The following is a 14,592-nucleotide window of genomic DNA, read 5'->3' on the forward strand; positions in this document are numbered from 1 at the left end:
GAGAATTGTGGTTCCTTCACTGGTATACAAGTTGAGACAATATGCAGTTTGATGGGTATAGTTCTTATTAATAATGTGTTTACTTTTAATTATGTTTTATGTTCAGAGAGATGGCGTAGCTATGGGCACTTCTTGTGCCAATAGCTACGCCAACTTGGTTATGGCTGATTGGGAGAACACCCATTTGTTTAAGCTGGATTATTTCAGACAGTTTGTTAAGTTTTATGTTCGCTTTGTGGACAATCTTTTTCTTGTTTGGAGCTCGGATGACATTAAGTTGGCTGAATTTTTACAACAAATTAATACTTTAACCAGTTACCTAAAATTTACTTTAGATGCATCTGAATATAGGGTTTCATTTTTGGATGTATTTGTTGAAAGAACTACCAGTGGCCTTATTAATACGGGTGTATATAGAAAAGAGTGCTATAGGAATGCACTTTTACACAGATCTAGTATGCACCCTAAGTTTATATTTAAAAATATTATTAAAGGCCAGGCGATGAGGGTATCTCGTTTACATTCATGTGATTCAAGTTTTAGAGGTGAACTGTTTAAACTTACACGGAAATTAGAGGAAAGGTCTTATACTACTGAAGAGATTTCAACAGGTCTCTTAGGCATGGATGAACTACGACAAAATAGAGCCTATCCTTATTTTGCCACTAGAAATCAAAATGAGACCATGTCAATTAACCAAAGAAGTGATGTAAGTGAGTATAAAATGAGGGTGTGTATCTATTATACACAGGATGTTAGCCAGATTAAAGATGTATATATGAAGTTTTGGGATATACTTAAAGCTGATCCTGAGATACACAAGCTGATAAGAGATATACCTAGCTTTACATACAAAAACAAAATGAATCTACATAGAATGCTTTGTGGTCCTAATATTTTAGAAACTGATCCGTCTAATGCACAAATGGATTGTTGTACAAAGCCTTGTATGAAATGTAATTTTTATAAATACATCGATAGCTCTAATAAGTTTATACACCCGGTCACTGCCCAAGAATTTGTCTTTAAAGTACATGCTAGTTGTGTTACTCGACACCTAGTCTACCTTGCCACCTGTACCATGTGCCCAGCATTTTATGTGGGCAAAACTGACAGGAGGTTGAAGGAGAGGGATAGAGAACATGTGTATGATATTAATAATGAATCATTGAGAAGTGCCCTTTCTAAGCATGTTAGTAGTAACACCCCAGATCATACTTTTAGGTTTCAAGCTATTCAAAGGAATTTTCCTAGTATCAGGAGGGGAGATATTAGAAATAAAACTGAAGAGTTTGAAAGTCGGTGGATTATTAGGCTCAGAGCAGATATTACGCCAGGGTTAAATGATAGGGTATCCATCAAGCCAGTCTTAAAAGGTAGACCGCTAAGGTAATGAGTTATATTAAGTGTAATACAGTTTTGAGGATTATTTAGTCTGAAATTGCATTATTGCATGATTTATATGCTGATTTATTTACAAGTAATAGATAAAATACAGTCTATTGAGACTGTTGATTTAAATATAGTTTATATATGTTGCTTATCATTTGTTTTATATGCGCTTTTTATTTTCATATGAATGCTTTTATATGAAGACGTCATTAATATTAGGAATATTTAACAGACTTGTTTTAGAAGTCTATAGTGTCTTTATGTGTTATTTTGTTAATAAGGATAGTCTCCTATTTTAAATGATGAAGTTTTATAGTGCACCTTTTAAGTGTGTGTGTTTTAATATTAGAATAATGGTGATTGCACTTTAACTGTAGGAATATGTTCATTTTATTCATTGAAAGTGGAAATGATGTCACTGCATTGTAAAGTATTTAAAGGTATTCTTTATGTCAATGAATTTTGTACTGGCCTGATGAAGCCTTAAACGGTGAAAGCGCTTGCCTTCATAATAAACATTTTGTTTATATAATTGTTGCCTGGAGGTTACTTTCTGAAGACTGAAGTTTCGTTGTATTTGGAACTGGTATAAGTCATTTATACAAACTGTAATTGTGACTCTAGCCGGTCTTTTGGAGCATATCATTCTGCCGTCTCCAGTGTTTGTTATATGTGTCTTTCTTTTGGAGATTACTACAGCAGCTATTTATTTCTGAATTTTAATTTTCCCATCTTCACAAGAAATTCTCTCTCCCTCCACCCCTCTTTGTTGCCCTATATGTCTAAATGCTTTATGTTGTTAGTCTTGGTGTTATGTTAGAAGCAGCAATGAGCTATGTTTACTTTACAGGTTAATAAGTAAGTACTAGGCTAGCTGCCCTTGCAGCCTATTTTAAACCTAGCTAATTTCCATTGATAGGTGAGGATCGAACCCTGTTCCCTTTGTCTGTAAGGTAAACTCCTTAACCATTATGTCAACCCCCAAGTTTATGGATAGAAATTGCAACAGTGCATGGTAGATTAGTTTGTTGCCAGAAAAAAGTCCTTATTGCAGGAAAACAATGTGATGGCTGAACCAGACAAATAGCGACTGAAACATTTACAAAACATTTACAGACTTGTCATAGCTATGTTTGCCAGTCATGACATTGTAGTGTATTAGCCTTTTGCCTAGAACAGGTAGTAATAAGGAAAAAACAAAATGTGAGGTGTCTGTAAAATAAAATGCTATATATTTTGATATGTGACCATAAGGAAATAGATGAGAAACAATAAATGAATCTGGTTTTGCTTAGTGTGATAGTCTGATGTTCTCTTCTTGAGAGAGACAAATTATCTTTGTATCACTGCAAACTTGGGAAGTGGTAAAGACCACAAACAAACAAAAGTACTGGTCCCAACGGCACAAGGAAAAACTTAAATAATGAGCAGGTAATTAGTGTATAAACTTTTATTTCAATGATTTCGTCCACAGACGTCCTCAGAACATGATACAGAAAATGTTACTACTACCATACTTTTTTTTATACCATTCCCAATTAACTCACACAATTATCTAATTAAAATAAATTACACAACTAATTAACTAAATCATCTTATTAAAAACTAAATACCAGGTAAAAGATATGTTTTCATTCTTTATTCAACCGCAATTTCCTATATTCCAAAAAACATTTTATATTAATCACTTCATATTGCCAGGCTTCTTATCTGCCTCCAGTTTGATCTGCCAATAAGTTTCCCTTTGTTCTAATACATTTTTAAAATCGCATCCCCTTAGGTTCATAGGTTCATAGGTAGGTACTAGGCTATCTTCCCGAAGGCATTTATAAACCTAGCTGGAATGTGTTGGCTTTCGCCGCCCCCTTAGATTAGTTCCCTGCGCCTCTGTCCAGCAGAGCCATTGAAGTGATCCCTGGGGTAAACCTTCTGTTTCCCATCCAGTTGTCAAGGTTTCTCTTGAAGAGTGTTAGCGAAGAGCTCTGCCTAATGTAGATTGGAATCTTGTTCCAGAGCATGGGAAGCCTCTGGGACAGGAATCTACCCTCCAGCACGTCCTATTTATTGTTGTGGTGAGGTTTACATCCCTGGAGCGTGTGGCTTGAGGGAATATGGTTTTCTTCAGGTGGAGCATGTCCATCAATTCTGGGTTGGACATGGCCTAGTATGTCAGGCAGAGATCACCTCTGAGTAGGCGGTATGCAACTGAGTACAGCTGGAGTTTCTTCAGTTGAGCTGCATAGGGCATCTGCTTGAGGCCAGTGATCCTCTTGGTGAGGTACTTCTGTGGTCTTTTCAGTTGTTGCAGGTGTCTTGTAAGGTACATCCCAAATGGGACATTGTACTCTATGATGGGTCTGATGAGTGATGCGTAGAGGGGCCCAATGACCTCTTTTGATCTGGATGCAAACCCTTTTGTGATTAGGTGGGCCACATAGAAGGATTTTCTAACCACTTTGGCAATGTGATTATCAATGGAGAGGTTACTATCTACTTGGGTCCCCAGATCCCTTTTTACGTCTTCCTTATTTAGGGGGCTACCACTTATGTGGTAGTTTGTGGGTACTTTGTTTTTTCCAAAGGAGATTACTATGCACTTTTTGGCATTTAGCTTGAGGCCATGGTTTTAACACCAGGAATCTGTCTCAGTGAGACCCTTTTGGAGGGTGTCTGTGTCAGCCAGAGAGTCAATTATAGCCCCTAGTTTGCAGTCATCTGCGAACTTGGTCAGCCATAGTCCTCCTGTGCTTGCCTGTACCTCTGAGAGGTATATGCCGAACAGGAGGGGTCCTAGGACTTAGCCCTGGGGAATGCCACTTGTAACTGGTTTAGAGTCAGACCTAGCTCCCGCAACACTTACATGTGGGTTCTGCCCATGAGCCAGTTGGCAACCCATTTAATGATGTAGGGGTTTATGTTCAGGCTGGTGAGCTTGTCTATAATACCTGAGTGGGGAATAGTGTCGAAGGCATTTGCAAGGTCTAGGTAGGCTGTGTGGACCATATTTAACTTGTCTATAGTCTTGGTAACTGTCTCAAAAAAGTCCACCAGGTTTAGGAGGCATGATCTGCCCTTAACAAAGTGAACTGGGTAGGGGCCAGTGTTTGGAGGTTTCCAATGTCTTTGTTAATGAGATCCATGATGATGCGCTCCATATCTTTGCAGACCAAGCCAGTCAAGCTTATAGGGTGATAGTTCCCAGGGTCCGTTTGTGGCTCCACCTTTGTGGAGCAGAATAACCATTGCTGTGCACCACTCTGTGGGCACATAGTCTGTGGAGAGGCTGAGTTTAAATAGTGTGTTTAGGTGAGGGGGTAGTTCATCTTTGAGCTCATGTAGGACGCAGCCTGGGACACCGTCCGGTCCCATTGATGCTGTGTTTTTGACTTTGGAGAGGGCTGTTTTAATGTGAGTGTCTGTGATGTCAGGGGCACTACATTCTTCTGTTATAGTTATGGGCCCTTTTGGGGGTGAGGGGGGGGGTGAAGTTTGCACTGAACCTGTCTGCCTGGATGTTGGCTATATCGGTCAGTTAAGTGTATTTTCTGCCATTCTGCACTAACTCTGAGCAGATCTGAGAATTGCCACTTAGATTCTTGACATAGCTGAAGAATGCCTTGTGGTCCATGGCAATTTTTCTTTCGAAGCTAGCCTTGGATGATTTTATGAGGGAGTGTAGTTTCTTGCTGATACTGAACAGGGATGTCTTCCCTTCTTGGGATTTACTCTTTTCTGTACTAGTTTCCTCCTTCTATTGTATAGCTGGTTTATAGCAGGGGTCCACCAGACTGGCTTCCTTTTCTTGGAGGACTGAGTCTTGGTTTTGTTTGGGATAGCACGATCCATGCATTTTTGTAGGTGCCCGTAGAGTGCATGAGTAAAGGATTTTGCAGCTTGGACAGCGTTATCCTTTAGCATGGGGGCTTTGAAACTTCCCACCTCGGTCTTAAGTCACATGAAGTTTGCTTTTGAAAAGTTCTTCACGGTGGTTTCTTTGACCAGGGGTGGTTGCGGAATGTGGATATCCAAAGTGATTTGTTTATGATCAGATCTAACCAGCGAGGGATTGACCTCTGGTGTGGAACACCGGTCGCCCATGTTGATGATGACCAGGTCCAATATGTTGTCACCTCTGGTGGGGGTGTTGACCAGTTGATCCAAGGCGCTTGAGTTTATAAATTCTAGGAAATGCTGGGCAAGGGAGTTTGTACTTGAGTAGTTCTCCCAGTTAATGTTTGGGTAATTGAAATTACCCAAAATCAGGGTGTTTGGTAGAGCCACGATGTCCCCCAGTGTTTCCAGGAATGCTTATTGGGGGTCCTGGGACATGGTGGGTGATCTGTAGCAAGCTATAATTTCAATAGCAGTTTTGCCCATTGTTAGTTGCTCGTGGATGATCTCTGAAACATCGTGCTGTGCCACTAACCTGGAGGTGTGGGCATCCTTGATGAATATGGATACTCCCCCGCCTTTTGTATTTCGGTCTGGGTTTTGTGGCCGAAATGTATGGTATGAGTTGTAGCCTGGTAGTGCTGGGGTGCTCTCTGGAGCCTTAAACCAGGTTTCTGTTACTGCACATATATCAATTTTCTCCATACTGAGGAGTGCCTCGAGTGCGTGCATTTTGAGGTTTAAACTTCTGGCATTGAGTAGCTTTACCCTCAGTTTTTTGTTACTTGTGCTATTTAAGGTGGTGGGTTTGTCTTTTGAGCCTTGCCTAAAAAAGGCACTATGGGGGTGGCAAGAACCTTGGCCAGTATTTGAAAGCCTAAGGGTGACAGGTGCAAGACGTCTCTAGCGAAGCAGCGTGGCTTGTCAAGCATGTCATCCCAGGATGACAGACACTGGATCCCCTTTGCATGACACCAGAAACTTAGCCAATTGTTGAAATTGATAATTTTTTCTGTATACCGTGGTATCATTCTTGGTGAGGGCAGGATGCTACCCAGGGTCAGGGTCATTCCGGCCTGGGCCACGTGATCAGAGAGCTCCTCCATGTCTCTCTTCATGTAGTCCAGGGAGGTACGACTCAAGTCATTCACACCAACATGGACAATGACAGAGTCATATTTGTACTTGTTCTGGAGTGACCTGAGCGCTTGTCTTATGTGGTGGATCCTGGCACCTGACAGGCAGCTAACAGTAACCTTCTCCTTGTTCAGCCTAGTGAGTGGGGCGTCAGTGTGCCTGACTATAGAGTCACCTATTACTAGTGTGTTGGGTATGTTATTTTGCCTTAAGGGCTGTGATTGTGTGGTACACTGGTTTTGTGAAGTATGTGTTTCATGGTTTGTGTTGGGGGGTAGAGGTTGCTTGGATGTCTGCTTTGGAGGTCTCTGCCGCTTTTGCAGATTTTTATTTAGAGCCTCTGAGTATGTTTTCATGTATTTATGTGTGTTTTTTGCCAGTGCTGGTTTCATAGGTCTATGTGAGACTGGTGGTGTGATGCAAGTTATTCCCTTTTCCTCTTGACTGCCTGGTCCAGTCTTGGGTTGAGAGAGCTTAGCCTCCAGTTTGGCTGTATAATTGCATCTCTCGCATGTATTAGTCTATAGTGGAAGGAGGAGAGGGTTGTCTGTGTACATGAGGCAATTGTAACATTGCCTTAAATCTAAAATACCTTGTTCTATAATAGAAAAAAGAAACGTTTTATGCGTTGCACATTCTATCAAACACTTATAGAAAGCATTATTACTGTCCCTCTTTCTAATACAGTACACATGTTCTCTAATCCTTTCAAAAAGGGCCCAAGTGGTCATACCTATGTAAAACGCTGCACATCCACTGCAAATACTGATGTAAACTACCCCTTTTATTTTACACGTAAAATGTCCTAGAACTCTTATAGTTCATGGAAGATTGCAAAGATATAAAAGGTCCCTCTAAAATATACGTACAAAACCTACAATTATCTCATTTAAACATCCCATTAACCTTTTGTGTATTCCAGGTAGTTGGACTGTATCTATCCTTTTGTAATATATTTTTTTCAAATTAATTTTATTCTTATATACAAAACTTGGCTTACTCCCCACTATATTAAATAACTCATTATTGCCTTCTAAAATTTTCCAATTATTTTGAATAATTTTCCTAATTTTACCACTGTCAACAGTCATCTCCAAATTACACACCAACACTTTGTTTTCTTTTCGATCAACTTTGTTACTCTTAAAGGGATGTTTAAGAATAGGTGGGTACAATTCATATCTTTTCATCATGATATCATCTGCAATGTCCTTCAAATATTTCTCATCATAACCTCTACTGACAAACAAGTCACAAATGAACTTAAATTCCTCAATGACTGCTTTACCATCACTGATCATTCTACTAGTCCTTATAAGTTGTCCCTTAGGAATATTTTTCTTAATAAACAATGGGTGATTGCTTTTACTATGTAAATAACTACTGGTAAATGTAGTGTCAAGAGTTTATTACATCGGAAAAGCATGCACCCCCCACGTATTTTTGATAAAGTGGTGAAGGGGCAATGCATGAGGGTTTCTAGGTTATGTGTGGATGACAAAGTGTTTAAGAAGAAGCTGACGGCTTGGAGACTAGATTTGGAGATAGGGTTATGACCAGACAAGAGTTCATAATATTCTGGTACAAGTTGAAGATATGAGGCCAAAAGCAGTGAAACTATATTTTTCAGACAATATAGCCACTGGAAGGAAAGAAGGAACATCAAGACGCAGAGGTGCTATAACTAGGATGCCTGTTTTATTCTCCAATAATGTGAGACCAGTTTTGGAGATTTATAGGAAATTTTGGCCTATTCTTGCTGCTGATCAGAACATCAGCAAAATTGTTGAATCTCATCCTAGTTTTGTGTATAAAAACATGAAATCTCTTAGAAGATTATTGTGTTACCCCAAAAGTTTTAAAGACAGTAATATTAGGGATTCTGAAAAAGTCACCTTGCCATGTTCTAGATGTAATTTCTGTGACTATATTGATACATCTGGGGAGTTCCATCAACCTGATTTAAATAGAAATTTTGTTTTCAGGGTTAATGCCAGCTGTGAAACTAAGCATATTGTTTACCTGGCCCATTGTGTGGTGTGTGTTGTTCATTTTATGTTGGCAAGACAAATAGGAGGTTCAGGGATAGGATATGTGAGCACCTTTATTATGTTAGGAATGGTATGGTGAATAGCACTCTTGCCAAACATGTTCTTGATACTGATTTTACTCATCAGTTCAAGTTTTTGGCTATCGATAGAACTGTGTTAAATGGGAGGTTAGGAGATGTTAGGAATAAAACAGAAAGCAATGAAATGAGATGGATAGTGCATTTAAGAGCAGACAATGGCACTGGACTCAAAGACAAAGTCCCTTTGAAACCTCTGCTGAAAGCCAGACCCCTTTTTAGATAAAGCTACAAAGGTTTATCGCATGGATTTTTTGTTTATACAACATATGTTTTTTATATTTTTTATATTTAATTTGCATTTTGGTTATTTATTCTGTTAGACATACATGTCCCGGCATTTGACTATATAGTTTAGTTGCATTTGCTGCATACTTTTTATGCATACATTCATATTTTTTGTACATTTTTGTATATTGTTTTCATTGTGTACTATATATGTATTTTTTTAGATATTTGTTTTTAATATATACATATACACACACACACACACATATACACACACACATATATATATATATATATATATATATATATATATATATATATATTTATTTCTCATTGATGTTTATACCATTTATTGATATTACATGTTGTCTTTAGTTAGAGTCTGCAACAGAGAATGTCTCTTTACTGCTTGATTTTAACTGATACTAATTGGTTTCACCTGCTTTTAATTATCTGTTAGGATGCTATGTCTCCTAGCTATATAAAGCATGGTTTATCTTTTCTAGATTGTACGTCTGTGGAAACAGTATTCATACTGTGAAAGCACGTACGTCTAATTATTAATAAACAAAACCTGGCTCTGACATAGTTTTGCACTGCTTTTTATTGGATTATTGGTTACATCAGTATTTGCAGTGGATGTGCAGTGTTTTACATAGGTATGACCACTCGGGCCCCTGTTGAAACGATTAGACAACATGTTTACTGTATTAGAAAGGACAGTAATAATGCTTTGTATAAACATTTTCTGTTATAGAACAAGGTACTTTAGATTTAAGGGGAGGGGATTTTAAAAATTTCTTAGAATAAAGGGAACTTATTGGAAGATTAAACTAGAGGCAGATAAGAAGCCTGAACTGAATGAAGTGATTAATATAAAATGTTTTTTGAAACATAGAAAACTGCGGTTGAATAAAGAATGAAAACATATCTTTTATCTTGTGTTTTGTTTTTAATAAGATGTTTAGTTAATTAGTTGTATAATTAATTTTAATTAGATAATTGTGTGACTTAATTGGGAATGGTATAAAAGTATGGTAGTAGTAACATTTTTTTGTATTATGTTCTGAGGAAGTCTGTGGACAAAAGTATCGAAATAAAAGTTTGTACGTTAATTACCTGCTCATTATTTCAGTTTTTCCTTGTGCCATTGGGACCAGTACTTTTGTTTTTTTGTGGCATCAGTAGTTAGTACCGGTTGAAGTAATATTTTTTTGGTGTTTCTTAGTGGTAAAGACTAACCTTTGCACTTACAGCCCTATTTTCTACCAGTTGTATCTCCTATATATATATATATATATATATATATATATATATATATATATGTATATGTACCTACACCCATGCACAAACATACAAACATGTAACCTCTACTCTGAGCTGTAGCAGTCTCATAATTACTATACATCAGTAACCACTACTGTGAGACAAAGCATTTTCACAGTTAGAATATATAAGTATCACCTACTTAGAGATGCAGCAATCACACAGTTAGTATATATAATTAACCTTTACTCTGAGATAAAGCACTTTTACAGTTAGAATACATCATTGACCTTTAGTCTGAGGTATAGCAGTCTCACAACTATTGTAAACAAAGTAACCCCATTCTTATAACAACAATCTTACAATTAATATACAAGTGCACACTAATCTGAGATAAAGCACTGTTACAGTTAATGTGTATACATATATATATATATATATATATATATATATATGTGTGTGTGTGTGTGTGTGTGTGTGTGTGTGTGTATGTGTGTGTATATATATATATATATATATATATATATATATATATATATATATATATATATATATATGAGCTGCTTCCTGTGCCAACAGGACAGGATTTGAATCTTTCTACTTTCATTTGCCTACAGTATGTGACCTTTGGCAAGTCACTTAACCAGATAGTGCTTCGGGGAAATAAGAGAACTTGGGCTTGAAACATTAATGGTCTCCTGGACTGCTAGCTATAAAGCTAATCACTGCTCATAGATGTAGAATTAGCACATATATATAACAGGAGTGTGTGGGCACCAACTCCCCATATTACATATGCTTCCCACTGGAAAAGCACTTAAAGGAAAACGTCAACTTCTCCTACAGATTAACTCAACTCTTAGGTTGCTTTTCTCCCTACTATATGGTTCCAGCATTTTGTAGGTACTTGAAACCTGCTTGTACTTGATAAAACTTTAATTTCTTGCCTTGGAATCAAAGGAAGGGAAAGACCACCCAAGTTTTAAGCTTAACTTCTTATTTAATTTGCAGATGAATTTGTTTACACATGCATGGCATACAACAGACACAGAGAAATTTGTAATCAGGTACTGCTGACAATTTTATATGGATAACTAGTCCTGATGATGTCAGGAGCACAGCTGTTGCTGTTAGAAAACAAAGAGGTATGACACAATACTTTCTCCCTACTGTTTTATACCCAGATGCATTTTTTTAAATATTGTTTTGCTCAATTTCTACTTTATTTTATACTTCATCGGTTTTCTGATCTTAAGCCTCCCTTGTTACACTACTGAAAGGTATTTGTATTTCATCAGCTTTTGGCTCTAGGAGCTCGTTCCTTTCTTTTATTTTCTTTTTTCATCTCCTATTTATTCACTTATTCCTTTATTAATATACAATACCACCAAATTACTTGCTGACACTATATTCCCTAGCGCAAAAAGATTCATCCAGCAAGTCCACGGTTAAGCCATTAACTGAACTTGAAATACGGAAATGCATGTTAAGGACAATGTTCAACAATCACATACTGCACTAAACAATGCTATATGCATACATGATAGCGCTACCTGGAGGCATACTAGCATGTTATTTGTGCATGCATGCAAGTCAACACAAAATACTGAAGTATTCTAACCAGAAACATGTATCTGAAAATAAATATGTAAGGTGCATCTATCTGATTGTAGAAAACAGTTGAAGAAGTATTTAACTGTTTTGTTACATTTTGGTGAAGTAAAAATGCACGTCACATATGGAGGATGTTGCGTAATCTGGATTTTCTGCAAATAATTGCATCTTGATAAAACAAGATGGGAAATACCATATTACAACATCCATAAACAACAAAAATCACATTCCTAAATATTTGCTGAAAAAAATGTACTAAACAGTCTAAAATAAGGGCTTTTGTAAGGGAGTGCTCTTTCTCCACTCCCTGATATCTCTATATATATACTGAATCAAAAGTTGTAGAAATTTAGAGGAAAAGAGAAATCATATAAAAGTACTAGAAAGCACATATTTTACTTCTTGTCTAAGTGTCATAAACAATAAACAAAGCACATTGTATGAGACAAAGGAACTTCTAAGATACGAAAACAGTGACAACACAAACATACATTACATGTATGTATTCTGAAATATGATAAAAACACAAAATAAACTTTAGTGATCCCAAGGAAATCTGTTCACTAATCCCATTAAGTAACAATTTGGCAGTTGTACTTCATGTTGCCAGGCCATGTGATCAAACGTTAAAGCACAGATTACATAATTTTAAGTTACATGATTAATAAATATATCATAATATATTATGCATGCCAGGCTTACATGCATGGCAAGATCCCAAATGGTCCACAAGCATACTTGCTGACAAATATTTGTTAAGATCAGCAAAAATGTTAAGTCTATTCCACAGGGTGTAGTCCAAGACAACTCTTTATAACTGCACCAGTAATGCCCCATGTGCTCTTTTACCCACTGTCAATACTACTGTCTGTAACCATGACTGTTAGAAACCATCCTAATGATGACTACCACTGCTTTTCCACAGAAGCCTTGCATGGATCTTTGGTCACCACACCTAAATGAATATTACAAGATGTTCAGTAATGTTGCATACTACATGTTTATCCAGATATGTGACCACTAGCCCAACTGTTGTGGTAAACGTCTATCTTTACTTTATACTCTAAGATATTGCATTCCTACAATACTATGCTCCTTATAGATTTGTCAAATTATGTACCTCGAGCAACTGTTAATACCACCCAGCTTTAAGTATTATGACCCAGCTAACATACTTTACTTTTGTCATTTGTCCATGTATTATTAGATAACAAATTAAGCCACTGATCTGTCATCATGAATAATCTGCTTATACAGCCTAACATGGTGTTTTTTAGAGCATTTCTCTCAGACCTACACTGTAAGTGAGTTTGCCCAGCTGGGCCATCCCCAGACAGCAAAAAGAAATAATAAATTATGAGCTAGCTAGTTTTCGCAAAATAGGAAATCATGACTTGAAGTCAAAAACCTACCCCATTTAATAGTTATCTGTGCACCCAGTAACAACATGTCTGATAATGGACAAAGAAAACATGTAATGATTTCTCCCCACTCCATTCATACTGCTACTATTTTGGGTTGTATTAAAATCAAACTGAAACCCCTTGTTGCAGAAAGCTTAATTATAAAGAATAGATCCAAGCTGTATCATTTGAATTACTCCATAATATATTTCACTATAACTGAAGTATGGTAACAACAATAGAAGTTCCAGGATGCAAAAAAACCCACTAAAAACCAAAAAACAATGCACCCAGTGGCCATCGACAAGAACTCCACTTTATTAGAACCAAACACTGTCAAAATCTATTAATTGTTAAGCGCTTTCATCATAGACAATGACTTCATCAGAACAAGAAGTATGGAATACTTTTTAATTTACCACTATTTTTCCAAAAATATAAAAATCAGAAAGCTGTTCAGTTATGGAATAACCATTACATTTTGCATGACAAAATATTTACTTCTTCCTTATAAATCATGTAGTGCCAATGTTCATGGGGTTATTGTTCTCACCCTGTTGGGACCTGTTGGGATGTCATAAAACACCCTTCACGAGCTTAACAGTGAATGTTCTCTCTCTCTCTCTCTCCCTCTTTCTCACTTTCCTAGGCTATGAGCTCCCCTCAAGTCACTCACTGTTTCTATAGCAGTTATGGTTTTACGTAGTCGAGATGATAGCCAGTCGCCCAACCCTCCTTGCAGGGTGTACCATACGCTTATGCTTATACAGACACACACACACACACACACACACACACACACACACACACACAAACACACACACACACACACACACACACACACACACACACACACACACACACACACACACACACACACACACACACACACACACACACACACACACACACACACACACACACAGACCTAGGGCCAATTTAGAGTGTCCAATCCACCTACTGCATGTCTTTGGAATGTGGGAGTAAACTGCAGCACCCGGAGGAAACCCATGCAAACATAGGGAGGACATGTAGACTCCTCACCAAAAGCATTCCAGCCAAGAAGCAAACTGGAGAACCTCTTGCTCTGAGATGACAACACTAACTGCTGCACCACTATACTGCCCAACAGTGAATGTTAGATAAGTAAATATTACACAGCAAGGAGAAAAATCAAAATATAAAAATCACCTAATTCTATCCTGTCTATGGAACAGACTCCCCATCCATGTGAACCAGAGTTCCTCCTTAACCCAATTCAAGTGCAACTTGGACAATTGGATGGGAAACTAGAAATTCATCCTTGGTTTGGCACTTAAGTCACTAATAGATAGATGTTACCTGTAAATGGCTCATCTCCCAGGCCCATGCTTACACATATCAAGGGTATCAGAACTGCTTACGCATATCAAGGATATCAGAACTTGTCAGAGATTTTGGATGCATGGCTAGGCTTAATAAGGCCCTTCTGATTGTTAGAATAGTAAACACCTATGAACTTTTAAACAGAAAGCTGTACAATTACAACACAAC

The sequence above is a fragment of the Protopterus annectens genome, chromosome 16.part0 (assembly GCF_019279795.1).
Source record: "Protopterus annectens isolate FY-2018-M chromosome 16.part0, PAN1.0, whole genome shotgun sequence".
Classification (NCBI taxonomy): domain Eukaryota; kingdom Metazoa; phylum Chordata; order Ceratodontiformes; family Protopteridae; genus Protopterus; species Protopterus annectens.